Source organism: Scyliorhinus torazame, chromosome 18 (assembly GCF_047496885.1).
Source record: "Scyliorhinus torazame isolate Kashiwa2021f chromosome 18, sScyTor2.1, whole genome shotgun sequence".
Lineage (NCBI taxonomy): Eukaryota > Metazoa > Chordata > Chondrichthyes > Carcharhiniformes > Scyliorhinidae > Scyliorhinus > Scyliorhinus torazame.
The window spans coordinates 160,541,516-160,562,943 of record NC_092724.1 but is presented as its reverse complement, the minus strand read 5'-3'; the positions used below and the strand labels follow the sequence as shown (position 1 = coordinate 160,562,943).

Sequence of the window (21,428 nt, the reverse complement as noted above, 5' to 3'; positions counted from 1 at the left end):
GAAGACCGTCACCAACCATGGTTTTGACCACTCAGGATGCTGGGAAGAGATCCTACTGCAACAAATTCAACTTCAAAAGCAAGGACTTTTCTTTCTTTTTACCTTAATCCCTATTATTTTTCCCCCTTTCCAACTCTGTGTTTGTTGTCTTATGCATGTGTGGGTAAAGGATGGGGTGGTTAAAAGGGGGGTAGTAGGTTAGCTTGCCATTATTCTGTTGTGATTACTACATATTTCATCTTTATTTCTGTAATAAATAAACAGTAATTGCGTTTCACTTACAAACGTGGTGATTAAATTATTGGACAGCCAAGAGATTTGGGGCATTTTATAAGAATTATTGGTTAATTCCCTTGTGTTGGGACTCCGGGTTCTAGTGGGACTGGAATCGATCGCACACTAGCCCAGGGTGTCGTAACACAATGGCCGGAAAATTCCTGCCTCGGTGTCACATTATCAATGTTACCTCTTCAGATCAACCCTCAGAAGTATCATTGTGTACGTCAATGCCAAGATTCAAGAATGAGCCATGATACTGTCCAAAGTGCTCCAAAGACTTGAAATTGTGCGTGTGAGCTAGTGTTTGAATTTACTGAGAAATCCAGAAGGCAAGCTTGAAACCCTGCAGGGTTAACTGCCGTTGAAGATGTCTGAGTTGGAATAACTGTTGAAGAAAATTCCAAGATGAAACCTTTGAATGTACAGATTAGAAACCCTCATGAGAAAGATAAAGTTTCAGTGAGATGGGTTGGCTCACAACGTGACAAATGTTTACGTAGGTTATTGGGAAATCCATCGAGTTGGGTTTGGGCAAATCTGGTATTCTTTTGTTTTGGAAATGTTGTCATTATAATTATAATTTTAAATAATTTTTATACAAAGCATATAATAACACAGAATAACAACCAAACAGTAAGAACCCCCCTTTCCCAACACTAACCTCACCACTAAAATCCCCCCCACTCTGCCCCCACCCCCTAACAGCTAACAGTGACCAACTCATTAAAGTACATTACAAACGGCCGCCATCCACGGTAAAATCCTTCCACCAATTCTATCACGGTAAACCTGACCTACTCGAGGTGCAAAAACTCCATCAAGTCACCAAACCTAGCCCAGGCACTTGGCGGTGTAGTCAATTTCCAGCTCAAGAGGATCCACCTCCTTGTCACAAGCAAGGCAAAGGCCAAGATGTCTTCCCCCGCCCCCATCCAACTGGTCGGTGTGTTCACGGACATCTTCAACCTCCCCGCTACTCCGTTCCGAGGTTCCCAACTGTTACAAGAAGACCACCATCATACTGGTACCAAAGAAGAACCAGACAATGTGCCCAATGACTACTGCCCGGTCGGTGACCCTGACATCGATCATTATGAAGTGCTTTGAGAGGTTGGTCATGAGACACATCAACTCCATACTGCCAGAATGCCTTGATCCACTGCAATTCGCACACCGCCACAACCGGTCCGCAGAAGACGCCATATACCATCCATAGAGCATCTCGACAACAAGAACTCCTATGTCAGACTCCTATTCATTGACTACAGCTCTGCCCTCAACACCATAATCCCAGCCAAACTCATATCAAAACTTCACAACCTAGGACTTGGCTCCTCCCTCTACAACTGGATTCCTGACTTCCTGGCCCACAGACCACAATCAGTAAGGATAAACAATACCTCTTCCACAATAGTCCTCAACACCGGGGCGCTGCAAGGCTGCATTCTTAGCCCCCTACTATACTCCCTGTACACACACAACTGCGAGGCAAAATTTGTTTCCAACTCCATCCACAAGTTTGATGACAACACAACCATAGTGGGCCAGATCGCGAATAACGACGAGTCAGAATACGAAATGAAAATCGCTTATTGTCACAAGTAGGCTTCAAATGAAGTTACTGTGAAAAGCCCCTAGTCGCCACATTCCGGCGCCTATTCGGGGAGGCTGATACGGGAATTGAACCGTGCTGCTGGCTTGCCTTGGTCTGCTTTCAAAGCCAGCGATTTAGCCCTGTGCTAAACAGCCCCTTACAGGACGCAGGAGGGAGATTGAGAACCTAGTGGAGTGGTGCAGCGACAACAATGTCTCCCTCAATGCCAGCAAAACTAAGGAGCTGGTCATTGACTTCAGGAAGCAAAGTACTGTACACACCCCTGTCAGCATCAACGGGGCCGAGATGGAGATGATTAACAGCTTCAAATTCCTAGGGGTGCACACCACCAAAAATCTGTCCAGCCCACCCACGTTGACGCTACTACCAAGAAAGCACAACAGCACCTATACTTCCTCAGGAAACTAAGGAAATTCGGCATGCCCATATTAACTCTTACCAACTTTTACAGATGCACCATAGAAAGTATCCTATCTGGCTGCATCACAGCCTGCTATGGCAACTGCTCGGCCCAGGACCACAAGAAACTTCAGAGAGTCGTGAACACAGCCCAGTCCATCACACAAACCTGCCTCCCATCCATTGACTCCATGTACACCTCCCGCTGCCTGGGGAAGGCGGGCAGCATAATCAAAGGCCCCTCCCACCCGGCTTACTCACTCTTCCAACTTCTTCCATCGGACAGGAGGTACAAAAGTCTGAGAACACGCACGAACAGATTCAAAAACAGCTTCTTCCCCGCTGTTACCAGACTCCTAAATGACCCTCTTATGGGTTGACCTGATTAATACTACACCCTGTATGCTTCATCCGATGCCAATGTCTATGTAGTTACATTGTGTACCTTGTGTTGCCCTATATTGTATTTTCTTTTTATTTCCTTTTCTTTTCACATACTTAATGATCTGTTGAGCTGCTCGCAGAAAAATACTTTTCACTGTCCCTCGGTACACGTGACAATAAACCAATCCAATCCAATCCCCTCCACCAATCGAGCCAAGTTCAATCTATGCAGCTGGGCCCAGCTCCGCGTCACATGGATACCTAGGTACCTAAAGCTTGTCCCCACCACCTGAAATGGAAGCTCCCCTAACCTCCTTTCTCTGGCATCGATCGGGAACCCTTCACTCTGTCCATGTTAAATTTACGTCCCGAAAAACAGTCAAATTCCCCCGAAATCTTCATAATCCCTCCAATGCTGCCCATCTGGTGTGAAATATATAATAACAAGTCATCCGCATATAGAGAAATGCTATGTTCCCCCCCCACGCCCCCCCACCCCCACAGCTGAATCCACCTCCAATTGCTCAACGTCCTAAGTGCCATTGCCAATGGTTCTATGGCCAAAGTGAAAAACAACGGCGGCCTCCACACTCTCGATGCCCTCAGGCACCCCAATGATCCTCAGCTTCTGTCTCCTGGAGCGGTTCACAAGGTCTTTCAATTTATCTCGTAACCTCTTCTGGCTGTCCAACACCACCCCCAATTCCTTCTCCAGTGAGGCCATCTGCTCCTCATGCTCCCCCACCTCCTCCACCTTCTGGATCACCAGGCTCTCAGCCTCCAGCCTCTGCTCCATTCACTCAATCACAGCTCTGAGCGGCTCCACCAGTTTTGCCAAATCCAACAATGCCTCTTTCCTGTGCTGTTGGAATTTGCCGCTTAAAAACTCCACTAGCTGCTCTGTCAACTACTGGGCGGGCATCGCTTTCCCCCTTCCCCTCCTGATGCGCGATCAATTACAATCAAAGACGAAGTAGTTACATAACTGAAGGCTTTAATCAACTAGAACTGTTCCCCAGCAGCTGCGGTACAGAAATGAGGGCTGCTGGGACAGCACCGGTTCTTATACCCCGCCTGTCAGGGTGGAGCTACGTACCAACAGCCAATGGTAAACTCCTAGGTTTAACCAATGGTCTTCAGCCTCTCGGGTGCTGCAATACTGTAATACCTGATAATACCACATTCACCCCCTATTAAGAAAAGAGTCCGGTGGGGGTGGTGGCCAGTGGTAACAATTTCATCGAACATGGTATGATCAGATATGGAGGTACCGTGATACCTCCTTACAGAGTTGTCGAGAATATTTACAAGCGTGGAAGAAATCTACATTCAGTGTTCGTTTACAGTTACAGTGAAGCAATCAGTCGGTCGGGTGGCCTGGTCGTCCTCCTGTATCGTCTGGGCTTCGGTGGTGATTCTGGTGGGGGTCCGGGTGTCTGCGACTCCGGGAGCGTGGCTTCGGCCTCCATGGCAGCTTTGTCACCCCTAGGAGCTGGTGGGGCAAACGGTTGACACGAGAGGGGGGCGCCTGTAGGGGGCGTTGGTGGGTGGGAGGGCCTAAGCAGGAGCGGCGGGAGGACTAACCCTCCAGTGAGGTGCTGTGTGGGGGGGGGTGGGGGTAATGGTTCGGGTGCGCGTGGGGTTCCGGCGGGCGCCAGGTCCCGAAGGGAGACTGTATCTTGTCGGCCATCAGGGAACGCCACGTAGGCGTACTGGGGGTTAGCGTGCAGCAGGTGGACCCTCTCGACCAACGGGTCCGACTTGTGCGCCTGCACGTGCTTCCGAAGCAGGATGGGTCCGGGTGTTGCTAGCCAGGTTGGGAGCGAGGTCCCGGAGGAGGACTTCCTGGGGAAGACAAGGAGACGTTCATGATGTGTCTGGTTGGTAGTTGTACAGAGCAGAGACCGGATGGCGTGGAGGGTCTCCGGGAGGACTTCTTGCCAGCGGGAGACTGGGAGGTTCCTGGATCGTAGGGCCAGTAGAACGGTTCCGTTCTCCCTCTCTACCTGCCCATTTCCCCGGGGGTTGTAACTGGTCGTCCTGCTTGAGGCAATGCCCCTGTTGAGCAGGAATTGACGCAGTTCGTCGTTCATAAAGGAGGACCCCCCTATCGCTGTGTGTGTACGCGGGGAAACCGAACAGTGTAAAGATACCCTGGAGGGCCTTGATGACGGTGGTTGCGGTCATGTCTGGGCAGGGAATGGCGAATGGGAACCAGGAGTACATGTCAATCACATTCAGGAAATAAGTGTTGCGGTCGTGGAGGGGAGGGGGCCTTTGAAGTCCATGCTGAGGCGTTCAAAGGCTCGGGTGCGCTCTCTCTGGCCGGTAGAAGTGCGGTACGCAGATTTGGCAGTCCCTGGTGACTGTCCTGACCTCCTCAATGGAGTAGGGCAGGTTGCGGGTCTTAATGAAGTGGAAAAAACGAGTGACCCGCGGGTGGCAGAGGTCCTCGTGGAGGGCTCGGAGGCGGTCCACCTGTTCAGTGGCAAATGTGCCGCGGGACAGGGCATCAGGAGGCCCGTTTAGCTTCCCAGGACGGTACAAGATCTCGTAGTTGTAGGTGGAGAGTTCTATCCTCCACCGCAAGATCTTGTCGTTTTTTATCTTGCCCCGTTGTGCATTATCGAACATGAACGCCACCGACCGTTGGTCAGTGAGGAGAGTGAATCTCCTGCCGGCCAGGTAATGCCTCCAATGTCGCACAGCTTCTACTATGGCTTGTGCCTCTTTTTCGACCGAGGAATTGCGAATTTCAGAAGCATGGAGGGTACGGGAGAAGAAGGCCACGGGTCTGCCCGCTTGGTTGAGGGTAGCGTCCAGAGCTACGACGGACGCATCGCTCTCGACCTGGAAGGGGAGGGACTCATCGATGGCGCGCATCGTGGCCTTTGCAATGTCTGCTTTGATGCGGCTGAAGGCATGGCGGGGCTCCGGGGAAGGTTGTGGACTGAATTTGGGGTTGGGCTTTGTCTGCGTAGTTAGGGACCCACTGGGTGTAATAACTGAAAAACCCGAGGCTGCGCTTCAGGGCCTTGGAGCAGTGCGGGAGGGGGAACTCCATAAGGGGGCGCATGCATTCAGGGTCGGGGCCTATAACTCAATTTCGCACCACGTAGCCGAGGATGGCTAGGCGGTCGGTGCTAAATACGCATTTATCCTTATTATACATTTATCCCCCACAATGCAACTCCTTCCCCCCCCTCCCCACTGGCAAGTAGGGGACCCTCCACCCCATCCACCACAGGAATTACTGGGTTCCCCCCCTCCAACAATATGCCCTCATGAGGGTGACCCAACCCTCCCCCTACCAGAAACCCCCATCACACTCCCCCACCAGATCCCCCCATGAGAATCCCATCAGAAACCCCAATCAGACACCCCCCCCCCCCAGTCCCCCTAGAAGCTAAAGAGTAATCCAGACAGAAACAATGAAAAAAATCACTGCTTTTTCACTCAACTATCCCTTACGCCTGCTGCCTCAGGCAGATAGAATCATAGAATTTACAGTGCAGAAGGAGGCCATTCGGCCCATTTAGTCTGCACCAGCCCTTGGAAAGAACACACTACCTAAGCCCACACCTCCTCTGTGTCCCCGTAACCCAGTAAACCCACCGAACCTTTTTTGGACACTAAGGGCAATTTAGCATGGCCAATCCACCTAACCTGCACATCTTTGGACTGTGGGAGGAAACCGGAGCACCCGGAGGAAACCCACGCAGACACGGCGGGAACGTGCAGACTCCGCACAGACGGTGACCCAAGCCAGGAATCGAACCGGGGACCCTGGAGCTGTGAAGCAACTGAGCTAACTATTGTGCTGCCATGCTGTCAAAATGTAAATACAATTTATATTTGTGATAAACCACTGTTGCACCTATATTAGGTGATGTATGGTAGGACCTGTACTACAGGTTCGCCTGTAGTCCCTGCCTGCTGGCTCCGCCCAGTAGGCGGAGTATAAATATGTGTGTCCTCCAGCCAGTAGCCATTTTGCCAGTTGCTGTGGGAGGCCACACATCTGATAGCAATAAAGCCTCAGTTGGATTCAACTATCGTCTTTGTCCAATTGATCGTGCCTCAATATTTAAAATTGAGACTCTCAACCCTTGTCATGGATTAAGAAGCTCCCTGGAGGGAAGGCAGCTGCAGTTAATCAGATAACTGGTTTGAACAAGTTTCTCTCGCCAACCGTTTGACTCATCTCTGTCGAATTTCATCTGGTATAAATAGAGGTGGTCCTTCTAAACAACAACAACGCTAGCTGACAGGAAGAGGGCAGCTCACGACAACAAGTTACTGTGTGGGAACTTGGTCACCTGGTGAGTTAGGAAATTTGGTGCAGTGAGAGAAGCAGGTGAATGATTAGTTGGTGAGTATGTTGCTCATATATCTTTCAAAATTGGTAAATTAACAATAATTGTAAGGTTTTATAGTTGTAAGATTTATTGGCAGTCATAAAGCTCATTTGGAGTAGCAGGGTTTGAAAGTTGATCTTTTCTCTACACCCGAGCTACGACTGTAACATTATATTCTGCAGTCTCTCCTTCCTTCCCTATGTACAGTATGCATTGTTTGTACAGCATGCAAGAAACAGTACTTTTCACTGTATACTAATATATGTGACAATAAATCAAATCAAAAAGTAAATCAAATCAAAATTAATTAAGAAAATCTGTGCTGCCTATTTTTTGTCACTTACATAAATGACATAGATGACTACGTGGGGGATAGGATCAGTAAGTTTGCGGATGACACACAGATTGGCCGCATGGTTAACAGTGAGGTTGAGTGTCTTGGGTTACAGGAAGATATAGACGGGATGGTCAAATGGGTGGATAAGTGGCAGATGGAATTTAACCCTGGAAAGTGTGAGGTGATAGACTTCTGAAGGAGTAATTTGACAAGGACCTATTCAATGAAAGGTCGGACACTGGGAATTTCCGAAGTACAAAGGGACCTTGGCGTGTTTGTCCATAGATCTCTGAAGGCAGAAGAGTGGGTTAATAGGGTGATGAAAAAGGCATATGGACACTTGTTTTTATCAATCGGGCCATAGATTACCAAGGAAGGGGTCATGTTGGAGTTGTATAGAACTTTGGTGAGGCCACAGCTGGAGTACTGGGTACAATTCTGGTCACCACATTATAGGAAGGATGTGATTGCTCTGGAGGGGGTGCAGAGGAGATTCACCAGGATGTTGCCTGGGATGAAATATTTATGTTACAAAGAGAAGTTGAAGAGGCTTGGGCTGTTTTCACTGGAACAGAGAAGACTGAGGGGTGCCCTTGGTTTTTGAGTAGCAGTGTTGATGCCGGGACTGAATTGCATGTGGTTTGCATTTGTGTTTTCGGCGTTCTCCAGGCAGCGATTCACAACATGCTGATGGGCCAGCACTCTGCACACATGAATCTCGAGTAATTGGCATTCCTGCTGGTGTCTGATTTGCTGGGACAGAATTGTTGCTGGTGAGCTTGACAAACTGGAGCTGCTTGTAAGCATTCCACACACACTCACATTCCAGCCAACAAGATGGCTCAGAGGAGACCAGCGCTTTGCTTCACTGAGTTGGAGCTCGATGGAATGTTGGATGTGGTAGAGGTGGCACACCCTCTTCCCCAGGGTGAACAGGAGGCTCCAGCCGCCTGCTATTGTTAACTGGGCCTGGGAGGAGGTGGCAGAGGCAGTCAGTGCTGGCAGCCTGACCAGGACAGGCACGCAATGCCGGAAGAAGATGAATGACCTCCTTAGGACAGCTCGGGTAGGCCACCACCTCTTTCCCCAGCATCATTTTTGCCAATTACTCCTCGGATCACCCCCCACTCCACCTGCCTGCATCTCCCTTGCATCCCTCACTTAGCATGATCCAGATAAGCATATTTAATGAGCCATTATGTAATCATTGGCCAAACCTCATCCCGGTTCGGATTAGTACTGGGCTCCAAATACGGAGACAAGACAAGACACTGGGGGGCTCGGCAGACATTGGAGCCCCCGGTGTGGGAGACAGGGCAGGACCACCCTGGCCGTGCCAGGGTGTAACTGCCAATGGCCTGAGGTGGATCATGCTCATGAAGGCGGAGGTCTGAAAGGGGGGAGACTGGAAGGTGAGGGGGTCCTAAAGGTGCGGGGTGCTCAACGACCGGACAGTGGCGTACACTCATTTCTGGGGTGGGGTGGGGGGTGATGCATGAATGTGGGGCCGGATCACCCTCATGCCTTGGTGATATGGGGGGGTGGGGTCACACAGAATTATAGTGATGGGAGCAGGTTGCCCTCTGTGGTCGAGGGTTGGGGAGTGTTGCCCTTGTCTGCGGGGGTGCGGTTGCGATGTCCGGGTGTGCTGGGCTCATTTTGAGATCTGGGCACCCTTTAAAAATGGCACCTATTGTAATGTTCTTGTTGTATGGCCTGATTTATTACAAGAATACTTGTAGTTAAAGCTATAAACGATTTATTAACATTAACCATGGATAAACTATACACAAGAAAACAGATGAAAAACAGTAAAATCATGCGCTAGCAACCTCTCTCCTCCAGATCTCCAGTCAGTCGGAGGTCGGCTGACTTTTATTGTGTTATGTAATTTGGAATAACACAAGCTGCCACTTGATGCGGTTTTGAGTAAAAGATGCTCCAGACTTTGAAGTGAGTTCACTGTGTTTTATTGAACTATTAGCACAGTTCTCAATGAGTTCGACTCTCTGCTAATCTAAATGTAGTAACTCAGTCTAACTGAACCAGCCTTGCTCTAAGCCACGTGCTGGGGTGTGATGCTGAGGATACACCCTGTCTCACTCTGTAGATGTTGGTCTGTGGAAAGAGGCGGGGTGTGAGTGCCTCATCCCTTTTATCGTGAGATACCACCCCTGAGTGTCCTGACTGCTCATTGGTCGTGTCCTATTCTATGTGTTCATTAGCTGCATGTTTGCATATCATGACAACTTTAACATTCACTTATATACTTGTGAGACTCCTAGCAGTCCGTCGGTGAGTTACAACACAACCATGATATCACTGCATCCTGATCTCGGAGGAGCCGGTCTTGCCAGCAACTGTAGTTTCCCACTGCAGAATGTTGGGAGTTTCCAGTGAGAAACTCGCCAAGTTCCAAAAAACAGTGATTGGCACCGCAACACCTAGATCACCTTGCCAAACCCATCCAAAATAACATTGGGCGACAATTCTCCCCCAAAATTTAAAAGATAATTTGTGATAGGTTAGTTTTGCACTGGCCCTATCAGCGAGTTCCCCACCGCTATTCAATGACGGTCACTTTTTTGGGCCCTGGGAAATTTCTCACTGGTTTAGCCCACACTTAGAATTTTTTTTATCACTGCCATGCTGAACTCTGAGATCGGGCCGCCATTTTGAAAGGGTGCCCCGATCTCCAAGTGAGCTTGCGGGTCCCCCACACCCCCCACCCACGAGCAGTGTCACCCCCCACACACATGGAGACTACCCCACATCCCCCAAGTGAGGACACCCCGCTATGGGGTCCCGGGGTCCCCCCCCTTCAGGCCTCTCCAAGCCGCCTTCCAGCACCTCTTCTCTTCTAGGAACCCAACCTCCCGGAGACCCCTCCTTCCCTGCATTCCCCCACCCTTCAAACGTGCCCTTGTTTCAAGGGCATGGCCCCCCTCACCCCTGGCACTTGGGCACTCCTGCACTGGCACCCAGGCAGTGCTCCAGCTGGCTTGGCAGTGCCATCCAGGTACCTTGGGAGTGCCAGGGTGACAGTGCCAATGTGCCAGCTCGGCAGTGTCAAGGTGTCCGCGTTCCAGGGGGAGGGACAGGGAGCCACCCTGCACTTACTCTGACCACCCAGAGGTCTCGGATGGCCTGGGAGATGCCCCGGCTGCCGTTCGACCTGGTCCATGTTTGTGTGGACCAGCACCGATTGGCCTGGCTGTAGCTCCCTGGTGAGGCCAGAGAGTCGTTGGAGGCCGCTGGATCCCACGCACACAGGTCGTAGGTAGGTTTATGACCTACTTCCACGAGCGCCATCCGGTCCTGCCCATTTGGTTCTGACTCTGGGGCGTCATTCTCCGACCCCCCAGCGGGTCGGAGAATGGCCGTTGGCCGCCGTGAATCCCGCCCCCGCCGGTTGCCGAAGTCTCCGAAGGGAGAAAAGTCGGCGGGGCGTTAATGTCGCCGCTGCCGTCGGAGAATGGCACGGGTCTGCGCAAGGCAGCCGATTTTCGGCCTGCCGATATTCTCCCTTCCGGATGGGCCGAAGTCCCGTCGACGTGAACGGTCATTAAATTAAACCTCTTTTTCATCGGCGTGACCCTGTGCTCCAGGTTCACGCCGACCAGCGTGGAGGTGAGTGACGGCCTGGGGGGTTGGCTCTGGGCAGGCTATGGCGTGGCCGCAGTCTGAATGTATGAGAAGAGGTGTGTCTCGGGTTGTGTGTGTGTGTGTGCGGCCGGGGGGGGGGGGGGGTGGGGGGGGGGGGGGGGGTTAGAGTGGGCTGGGCTCCGGGGGAGTGCCGGGAGGGGGGTCCGTGCCGGGGAGGGGGATGGGGGGTCCTGCCGGGGAGGAGGTTGTGGTCTGTGCCGGGGAAGAGATTGGGGGGGTCCGTGCCGGGGAGGAGGGTGGGGGGGGGTCCGTACCGGGGAGGAGGGTGGGGGGGTCCGTACCGGGGAGGGGGATGGGGGGTCCGTGCCGGGGAGGAGGTTGGGGTCCGTGCCGGGGAGGAGGTTGGGGGGGGGTCCGTGCCGGGGAGGAGGTTGGGGTCCGTGCCGGGGAGGAGGTTGGGGGGGTCCGTGCCGCGGAGGAGGTTGGGGGGGGGGGGGGGTCTGTGCCGGGGAGGGGGGTGGGGGGTCCGTGCCGGGGAGGAGGTTGGGGTCCGTGCCGGGGAGGAGGTTGGGGGGGGGGGGTCCGTGCCAGGGAGGGGGATGGGAGGTCCGTGCCGGGGAGGAGGTTGGGGTCCGTGCCGGGGAGGACGTTGGGGGGGGGGGGTCCGTGCCGGGGAGGGGGATGGGGGGGGTCCGTGCCGGGGAGGGGGGTGGGGGTCCGTGCCGGGGAGGGGGATGCGAGGGCAAGTGAGTTGGTCCACCTGGCCAGGTGCCAGCCTCCAACAGTTGGACCCATGCGGTCCATGCCACCTGGCTGGGGGGAGGAGGGGATATGGGCAATGATGACATGTCGTCGTTCCCCTCCCCCCCACCAGGCCGTCATGTTTTCCGATCATCCAGCGATGTTGGCCGCCGTGGCGGCAGCCGCTAATGTCTATGTTGCCCTGGATGAGGAGGAGGAGGAGCGTGCCAGAGAGGCGGCGCAGGCTGCCGCAGAGGGACAGGCGGCAGCCGCCCAGGCTGGAGGGACACCTGACCGACAGGACGAGGAGGGGGAGGAGGACGTCGCGGCCCCACGGCAACGGAGGCACCCGAGGGCGCCCCGTGTGCACCTGCCCCGGCAGTCATACCAGGACCTCACGGACCGGGAATGCAGGAGGAGACTCCGGATGAGGCAGGAAACCATGGCACACATCTGCCACCTGCTGGCACACCTGTCACCGCGTGGCACTGGCGGGGGACACACTCTCCCCGTGTCCGTCAAGGTTACGGTGGCCCTGAACTTTTATGCAACGGGGTCATTCCAGGCACCGAGTGGGGACCTGTCCGGCATATCGCATGCATCGGTGCATCCGGGCAGTGACAGATGCCATATATGCCATGGCGCACCGCTACATCCGCTTCCCCGTGGACCGGGCCAGCCAAGATGCCCGGGCCGTGGGCTTCTCTGCCGTGGCCGGGTTCCCCATGGTCCAGGGCGCAATTGATGGGATGCACGTCGCCGTGCGGCCACCTGCAGATAACAGGGCCGTGTTCATCAATAGGAAGGGGACCTATTTGATGAACATACAGGTGGTCTGCGACCACCGCATGATGATCCTGCACGTCTGCGCCCGTTACCCAGGCAGTGTACACGACTCATACGTGTTGTCGCGGTCATCCATCCCCGGCATGTACGAGGGATGCCAGGGGCTACCCATTGCGATCGTGGCTGATGACGCCTATACGGAGGCCACGCAATGAGGCGGAGAACCGCTACAATGATGCCCATGTAGCGAAAAGGGGAGTGATAGAGAGGTGCTTTGGCGTGCTGAAGATGCGTTTCAGGTGCCTGGACCTCTCTGGGGGCGCCCTCCAGTATCGGTCCGATAGGGTCGGCCGCATCATTGTGGTGTGCTGCGTCCTGCACAACATCGCCCAGCAGAGGGGCGATGTGCCGCAGGCAGAGGAGGGCAGAGTGGAGGAGCAGCAGGAAGAGGCGCAGTCCTCCCAGATGAGGGGGATGGGGGTAATGGTCAGGGCAGACGGGGTAGACACAGGCGGGTGGCTGTCCAACGTTACCGGTTGGCCCAGCGGGCACGGGACAGACTGATAGCCGCCCGCTTCACTGACTAGATGGGCGTGGGAATCGGGTAGTATGGCCACAGACCGCACACCATGGCAACAGCCGACCACCCACACCCCCCACCCATCCACCCACCCAGCACCCTCACCCCCCTCCCCAACCCCACCCACCCCACCCGCATGCACACCACCCCCCCCCCCCATTGCCGATCCACCTGCGGCACAACGGGCCGGGCTCACACAGTTGCGGGTGGACGCGTGTCTATCGCAGGCCATGGAGGATGATGACAACCCGCCCTGCGGTGAGCTCCTGGCTCTACATCGTTGGACTATGTCTGACCCATGGCCACAGTACCACCATCCACCCGGACCATCCCTGCATGCGGCTGTGACACTGCAGCGCATGGTCCCGTCCTCTGCCCAGGGGATGTTGATGGCGGCCCAGGGGGAAGGGGGCAGACTCACCTGGGGCTGAGGTAAGACCACCCCTCACACACACACTTGCGCTCAACATACATGACACCCCCGCACGCTTTGGACAGAGCACAAAGGCAGCTTCTGCAGGTGTAACATTGACTTTAATAACCAAATGAGTTCATGCACGTGCCCTAGCCCCTAAAACTTAGCTGTGCCCTGCACCCGTGCCAACTTACTCAGTGTCTAATTGTTTGGCCTTACGGGCCCTTTGACTACGTCTACGTGGTTCCCCAGACGGTACAGCAGAACTGGAGGTGGACTCCTGTGATTCCTGCCCTCTGACACTGGATCCCTTTGGCGGCCGTTTCCTGGGGCGTCCTGGCCTAGATGGGCCAGGCTGCGGCCCGGGCGACTGGGATGGCGAGCTGCCAGCCTGTCCTGCCCGTTGCCCACCCGATGCACCCGGGACGGAAGGGGGGGAGTCCGAGGTGTCGCGGTGTACCGGGACCTCCCCTACAGGGGGAGCCGGGACGGACCACACCACCTCCTCCTCCCTCGGGGTGCCCAATGGCCCCCAGGCCTCTACATGGGTGGGGGATGTGAACGTACTGGCCATCCGACGCCCCCCCGACATCTGGCGCTGCCAGTCCTGGAGGCCCGTGCTGGTATCGACAGGGTTCTGCAGGTTTGCAGCCATGGAGCCCAGGGGGTTGTCGAACCCTGTCTGTGACAGTGCGACGCCGGCTCGCACATGGCCACTGGCGCCGATGGCCTGCAGAGACTGGGCCATGGACTGGTGAGACTGGGCCATGGCCTGCAGAGACTGGGCTATGGCGTTGAGCGCCTCTGCCATCTGGCGCTGGCACTGGCTCATGGCCTCCTGTGAGAGGGCAGCCATGTCCTGGGCCACAGACGCCGCCTGTACGGAAAGCCCCAGGCCTCGCAAACCGTTCCCCATGTCTGACACCGTCGCACCTATTGCCTCCACCACGGACGCCACCCGTGCGGTGTCGGCCTGGGTGGCACGCATGACCGGCACCACCCACAGCTCCTGGACGCGGGTGGACTCCTCCACCTGCGACTGCAGCTGCCGCAAGCCGGCCGTCACCCTCGTCGCTCGTCTCCGGGTTGGTGGTTGCGTCGGATCTATGTGTGGGTGTGGTAACTCTAGGAACTCGGGAACCATCTGGGCGGCAGATGTTCGCTTGGGCTGGGCTGCCCTCCGACCGCCCGGCCCCTCTGCTGCTCCTACCTCCACCTGCTGTACCGGGACGGCTGTGTTGTGCGCACCAGTGAGTGTAGCAGACGCCTCATCACTAAAGTGCCCAACCGAGGTGAGTGTTTCTGCAATGGTGGAGGGTGTTGGTGACAGCAGTGGCGTTGTGTCGTACTCTTCGTCCCACTCTGAGTCCATGGCACTTTGGGGTGGGGGTTCGTCTCCCTCGTCGCTGGGTGGGCGCTCCCGCACGTGACGGGGGTGTCGTCTCCCTGTTGCTCCAGGTCTCTCCGTGTCCCGTGGTGTGCGAGGGGCATCCTGCGGGCGTCGCATGCTGGCGGGTCCGGGTCTCTCCGTTTCCCTTGGCCTCCGAGGGGCATCCTGCGGGCATCGCATGCTGGAGGGTCCGTGTCTCTCCGTGTCCCGTGGTGTGCGAGGGGCATCCTGCGGGCGTCGCATGCTGGAGGGTTCGTGTCTCTCCGTGTCCCGTGGTGTGCGAGGGGCATCCTGCGGGCGTCGCATGCTGGAGGGTCCGTGTCTCTCCGTCTCCCGTGGTGTGCGAGGGGCATCCTGTGGGCGTCGCATGCTGGAGGGTCCGTGTCTCTCCGTCTCCCGTGGCCTCCGAGGGGCATCCTGCGGGCAGTCTGCATCTGCGGGGATGGGTGCCTGGACGTTTGGTCCTGCGATACACAGTGAAGCATGCATGGTTAGACACGCAGGCAGTGATCAGGTGATATGGGGGAGGGAGATATAGGGGAGGGGGGATATAGGGACGGGCTGTCGGTGGCTCACTTGCTGGTACGCCCCCGACCTCTGCATCAGCAACCTCCCGGTCGTCAGGTCCGCCAGCCAGTTCCAGGGCCCTTTCCTGGTGTTCGGTCAGTGGCCTCTCATCAGCGGGGCCTCCTCCAGTCCTCACATGCTCCCTATTGTTGTGTGCGCGCTTCTCCTGTGGGGGGGGGGGGTAAAAGGCAACACTGTTAGGCAGGTATATGAATGCACGCCATCGGTTGCGCGTGCATTGCAGAAGTTAAGGTTAGGGCTGGATTCACTTGGGGATATGGGGGAGGGGGGGATATGGGGGAAGGGGGGATATGGGGAGGGGGGATATGGGGGAAGGGGGGATATGGGGGAAGGGGGGATATGGGGGAAGGGGGGATATGGGGGAAGGGGGGATATGGGGGAAGGGGGGATATGGGGGATATGGGGGAGGGGGGGATATGGGGGAGGGGGGGATATGGGGGAGGGGGGGATATGGGGGAGGGGGGGATATGGGGGAGGGGGGATATGGGGGAGGGGGGATATGGGGGACGCTCACCCTGCCTGCTCTGACGAGGTCGTTCACCTTCTTGTGGCACTGGGTGCCTGTCCGTGGTGTTAGGGCCACAGCGGTGACGGCCTCTGCCACTTCCCTCCACAGATGCCGGCTGTGGCGTGGGGCAACTCTGCGGCAGTGCCCGGGATACAGGGCGTCCCTCCTCTGGTCCACCGCGTCCAGGAGCGCCTCCACATCCCGTGACTCGAACCTCGGGGCTGAGCGGCGGCCAGCCATCCAGTCGGGTGTTCCGGTCGGGTGTTCCGGTCGGGTGGGGGGGGGGGGGAGCAGCGCGGCCTTATGAGCCGTCACTCCGTGCGGCGCGTATGATGCTGCACGGCGTGAACCACTGCGCAAGCGCGGATCCCGTTACGTCGCTGCTAGCCCATTTCGGGCCGGAGACTTTCGACCCATTTTTCCGACGTGACGCAAGTCGGATTTGCGCCGTTTTTTGCGCCGATCGGCGGACTTTCCGTCGAATACGGAGAATTTTGCCCCTGATGTCTCGCGGGACTTCGGAGAATCCTGGGATACGCGGAGCCTGCGGGAGACGCTGGAGGCCTCTCTCGGCATTCACCAGCCGCATTGTGTTCAAGCGAGAGGGTGGCAGGATAGTACAGTGGTTAGCACTGTTGTTTCATAGCTCCACAGTCCCAGGTTCGATTCCCGGCTTGGGTCACTGTCTGTGTGGAGTCTGCACGTTCTCCCCGTGTCTGCGTGGGTTTCCTCCAGGTGCTCCGGTTTCCTCCCACAAAGTCCCGAAAGATATGGGGCGAGATTCTCCGCAATCGGCGCGCTGTCCACCGACCGGCGCCAAAAACGGCGCGAATCAGTCCAGCATCGCGCCGCCCCACAGGTGCGGAATTCTCTACAGCTTGAGGGGCCGAGCCCTCACCTTGAGGGGCTGGGCCCGCGCCGGACTGATTTCCGCCCCGCCAGCTGGCGCGGAAATGACTTTGCCGTGCGGCGCATGCGCGGGAGCGTCACCGGCCGCTCACGGCATCCCCGCGCATGCGCAGTGGAGGGGGTCTCTTCCGCCTCCGCCATAGTGGAGACCACGGCGAAGGCGGAAGGAAAAGAGTGCCCCCACGGCACAGGCCCGCCCGTGGATCGGTGGGCCCCGATCGCGGGCCAGGCCACCGTGGGGGTACCCCCCGGGGCCAGATCGCCCCGCGCCCCCCCAGGACCCTGGAGCCCGCCCGCGCCGCCTTGTCCCGCCGTTCAAAAGGTGGTTTGATTCTCGCCAGCGGGACAGGCATTCCAGCAGCGGGACTTTGGCCCATCGTGGGCCGGAGTATTGCCGGAGGGGGCCCGCCAACCGGCGCGGTGCGATTCCCACCCCTGCCGAATATCCGGTGCCGGAGAATTCGGCAACCGGCAGGGGCGGGATTCACGCCAGCCCCCAGCGATTCTCCGACCCGGCGGGGGGGGTCGGAGAATCCCGCCCATGTTGTTAGGTAATTTAGAGATTCTGAATTCTCCCTCGGTGTAGCCGAACAGGTGCCGGAGTGTGGTGACTCGGGGATTTTCACAGTAACTTCATTGCAGTGTTAATGTAAGCCTACTGGTGGCAGTAAAGATTATTATTATTATTATTATTAACAAGGCTGGAGAATTGCGCCCTTAAGTCATTTTTTGGGAGAATTACGCTCCTCATTTACAAATGTTGGCAAAGCTTAAAATGAAACCAGGCCATAACTCTTCCTTAATAAATACAGAAACGCAAATTAAGCTTATTGAAAGATAAATCTTATTCCTAATTATCCACAGAAATAAATCATTTAAACTATCTTTATTTCCTAACAATAACCAGAGTGTGGCAAGAAGGGACAGTGAGTACAAACTTAGTGCAACAGCAGATAAGGCAAGAGTTTGCAAAAATAATAAAAAATAGACCGAATTTAAGGCTCTGTTTCTGAATGCATGCAACATTTGTAAAAGAAAATGGATTAAGTGTTAGTATCAACAGAAATAAATATGTCTGACCAAGTAGCCATCACAGAGAATTGGTTGCAATTGAAGAGAATTTTACATTTCAAATGCTAAGAAAAGGTGGTGGGGTAACTCATTACTACAATTGTGAGGGATGACCGTCATTCAAATGAGCAAGATCATGAGTCACCTTGGATAGAGATAAATAGGAAAAATAAGAGGTGAGTTGTAGGAGTAGTTTACAGAGCCTTTAACAATAGTTACAGAGTAGGACAGTGAGTACAGGAAGAAATAAATGAATTATATAAGAAAAATACTGCAATAATCATTGGTGACTTTCATCTAAATGTAGATTAGATGAATCAGATTGGCAAAGATGCCTGGAATGTGTGTTCATAGAGTGTATGCAGGGCAATTTCTTGAAGCAGTATGTTCTAAAACTAAGACTAGTGTTTTACACCTGAGTAAAGGTAATTGGAAGGGTATGAAAGCAGAATTAGCAAATGTATGGAGCTGAATTGCCAATTATACCAAGATCGGTAGGAAAGTAAGTTGTCAAGAGGAGGTGGAGATTCTGCAAAGAGATAGAGACAGGTGTTGGGCAAATTTTGGCAGATGGAGCATAAATGTGAGAAATGTGAACTTGTCGACTTTGGAAGGAAAATTGGAAAATCAGTATACTATTTAAATGGAGAGAAATTGCAGAAATCGGTGGTGCAGAGGGATCTAGATGCCCTAGTATGTGAATTACTATGTAAATATACAGATACTGCAAGTGATGAGGAAGACAAGTGGAATGTTGGCACTTATAATAAATGGAATACAAATGTAAGGAGGAGTTACTGAAGCTGTACAGGGCCACATGGAATACTGTGTATCATTTTGCTCTCGTTATTTGAAATAAGATAGACGAGAATTTTGCATCCGCATTCACCATGAGTGCAAATGGCGACACAGATGCAAAAGCCCACGAGTGCTGGAAAACGGGAATCTCGCTGGCGAGATCGACATTTCTGAATTTCCCTGCCCAATCCCCGGCAGTGACGTGATGGTCGGGAACCTCGTTTCAATCCAACTAAATATAATTAGCAGGCGGCCGTGCCGTATCATCCCTTCGCGTCAGTGAGGTTTACACCTCTTTACTAAAAACATGGACCAGGCATAGCAAGCCCCTGGGGGCACGTAGGCAAGTATAGCCTTGCGGAGGGGGTGGGGACATGGTCAGACAATGCCCTTCCCCATGGCACTACCCTTTGGCATCCTAGCACTTCCCCAGCACTCCCTGGCAGTAGTACCAGGCAGGGCCCTCTGGGGAGAACCATTGGGGGTCTACTGTATTGTGTGGGGTTTTTTAAAATAGCAGATCAGGGAGCTCTTTAAAACGTCACCTTGACCTCAAGATTTGTGACGTTAGCAGCTTTTTCCTACCCACCCTGCTGGGCCATGCTCCAATTTAATTTTGTCCCGATTAGTGCACAATGTGACAAGAAAGGCCGACTGTGCAGCCAACACCCTGCAGAAATTGAAAAATTCCACCCATTGTTGCTCTTATTAGCCTTAGTTTTATTCGCTCTAATTCTGTCACCTTTGCTCACGAGTCGCCAGGTATCGTTCTGATACCGCCACGTGGTTCAAGCTCAAGTAATGATTAATAATACAGCACACCGCTTAGTAAATGTTAAATCAACGATCATTTATTATATACAGCAATAAATACTTATACAATAATCCTACTTCCAGACTACTACCTACCACTAAAGGCCAATGCTTAACTTTGGAGATGGCCCGCCAGGTCAGGGAAATGAATGGTCTATCGAATTGGGTCTGGGCCTGCGGGATTCAAAGCTGGTACAAGTCGATAGTCAGGAGCGCCTATCTGGTAGCGATCGCTGAAGTAACACTTACAGTTTTCTTTGTCGAAGGGTCTCGAAGGTTGCGAGCAGGAAGAGAAGGGTCGATCTGAACTTGACCCCTATTTTTATAGTCCCCAGGGGCTTCCCGCCTCTCGGGGCGGACCTCGTACCTGGTTCCAAGTGATTGGACTTGGTCCCAATCACTTGGTTCGATATGCGCCAATAATGGGGCGATTCCTTGATTGGGGGTGGTCGCCTACCTTCCTTTGTGTCAGCCCCTGCTGGTGCCGAAAGGTCTGGATCGGCTTTATGTTGCTAATGTGTAGCAATTGGCTGCTTAGAATGCAGATGGCTGGGTTGTTGTGATGTTGACGGCTGCAGGTATTGGTCTGGGCCGACTTCCCCAGAGCCGAATACACCGTTTTACCTGCAGCTGTCCGTTTGAGTCCTGTTGGCTGATTTTCCCATCAGCCTCTTTCGTTCGCCATTTTAGATCGGGGTTTGACCATTCTAATCGGGAATCAGCCATTTTAGGTGGCTACATCATAATTGTGTCAGATGCAGTTCAGAGAAAGTTCACCCAATTCATTTGTTTGATCGCTTTAGTCCGAAGAGTTTTGTCTAACTCCTTCTTGAAAACACATGGATTCCCCGTTGGCCGACACCGGAATCGGGAAACACGATTGAGCGAAGAATCGCGTGTGAAGCAAAAATCATGGCTGCCGCTGGACACCCGACAATGCCATGCTCTGGTGCCCCGACGGCGGGGTCAATGCATTCTATTCCGCACGTACAGTAAATGCCATTGGCATATCATTAGCGGGCCTGACCCGGTATTCTCTGGGGCAACCGTGATGCTCAGCCTCCGCCAGAAGGAATTACCGACGGCGGGTTTCACCCCCATCCCCTTGGGTGTCAAGGCACGGACCACGAATGCCATGAACTGCCAGGCAGTCATCTTGCTGCGCACTCCACACCGCCCGCCATGGCCTGTGGTTGCGCAGTGTGACACTGGACATATGGGTGCCCACCACCCCACACCCAACCTGCCTGCGGGGCATCATGCGGCCGACCCAACGGCAATGCCTACTGGTGGGCACCAGCAGGGACAGGATCCAGGGCCAGAGGCCCGCACGGTGCCGGAGCCAAGGGTGTGGTGGGCAGAGTGCCAGGGGGACCAGCCGGGTGTGGGTGTGGGGAAGGGGAGAGGGGACATGCAGGGGCTGCAGTGCAGGTTGGGGCCACCGTGGAGCCTGCTGGACCTATTTGGGCATGGGGATATGCACCATTCCAACATGCCTGCCTTTCACCCCCTGCAGACAATGGCTGTCAGAATCCAACCAGGATTGGAGGCCATCCTAGCTGCCCTGGGGGATATGCTGAGGCTGTATGAGGGAGAACTGCTCGAGGGGGATCCTGCAACGACGAAGCCTGCCGAAAGGAACAGGAGGCAGATGGTGAGGATGTGGATTTGGCCGCAAACAGGCCGAGGAGGAAGTGGGAAGGAGGAACCGCATCAGGCCTCATGCGTATTGGAAGCGTCTGTCACTCGTGGACCTGCTGGATCAGGCATATCGTCGAAGACTCCGGCTGAGCAGGGGGTCAGTGCGATATATCCGACAGATACCCGACAGCACCTGGCACCGCAGGGTAT

The 21,428-nt window shown here is 54.7% G+C and overlaps 1 protein-coding gene across 3 annotated transcripts in view; it reads left to right on the top strand.

Annotated features, from left to right (window-relative positions):
- The first annotated feature begins 6,711 nt into the window (after nt 1-6,711).
- LOC140395692 (sodium-coupled monocarboxylate transporter 1-like) overlaps nt 6,712-21,428 on the top strand; it is a 147,622-nt gene continuing 132,905 nt past the window's right edge. For 2 of the 3 annotated variants that reach the window (XM_072483766.1, XM_072483767.1), the window contains exon 1: nt 6,712-7,049. The gene's annotated coding sequence lies outside the window, so the exon portion shown is untranslated. The remainder of the gene's footprint in view (nt 7,050-21,428) is intronic. The other variant, XM_072483764.1, reaches the window with a different exon arrangement.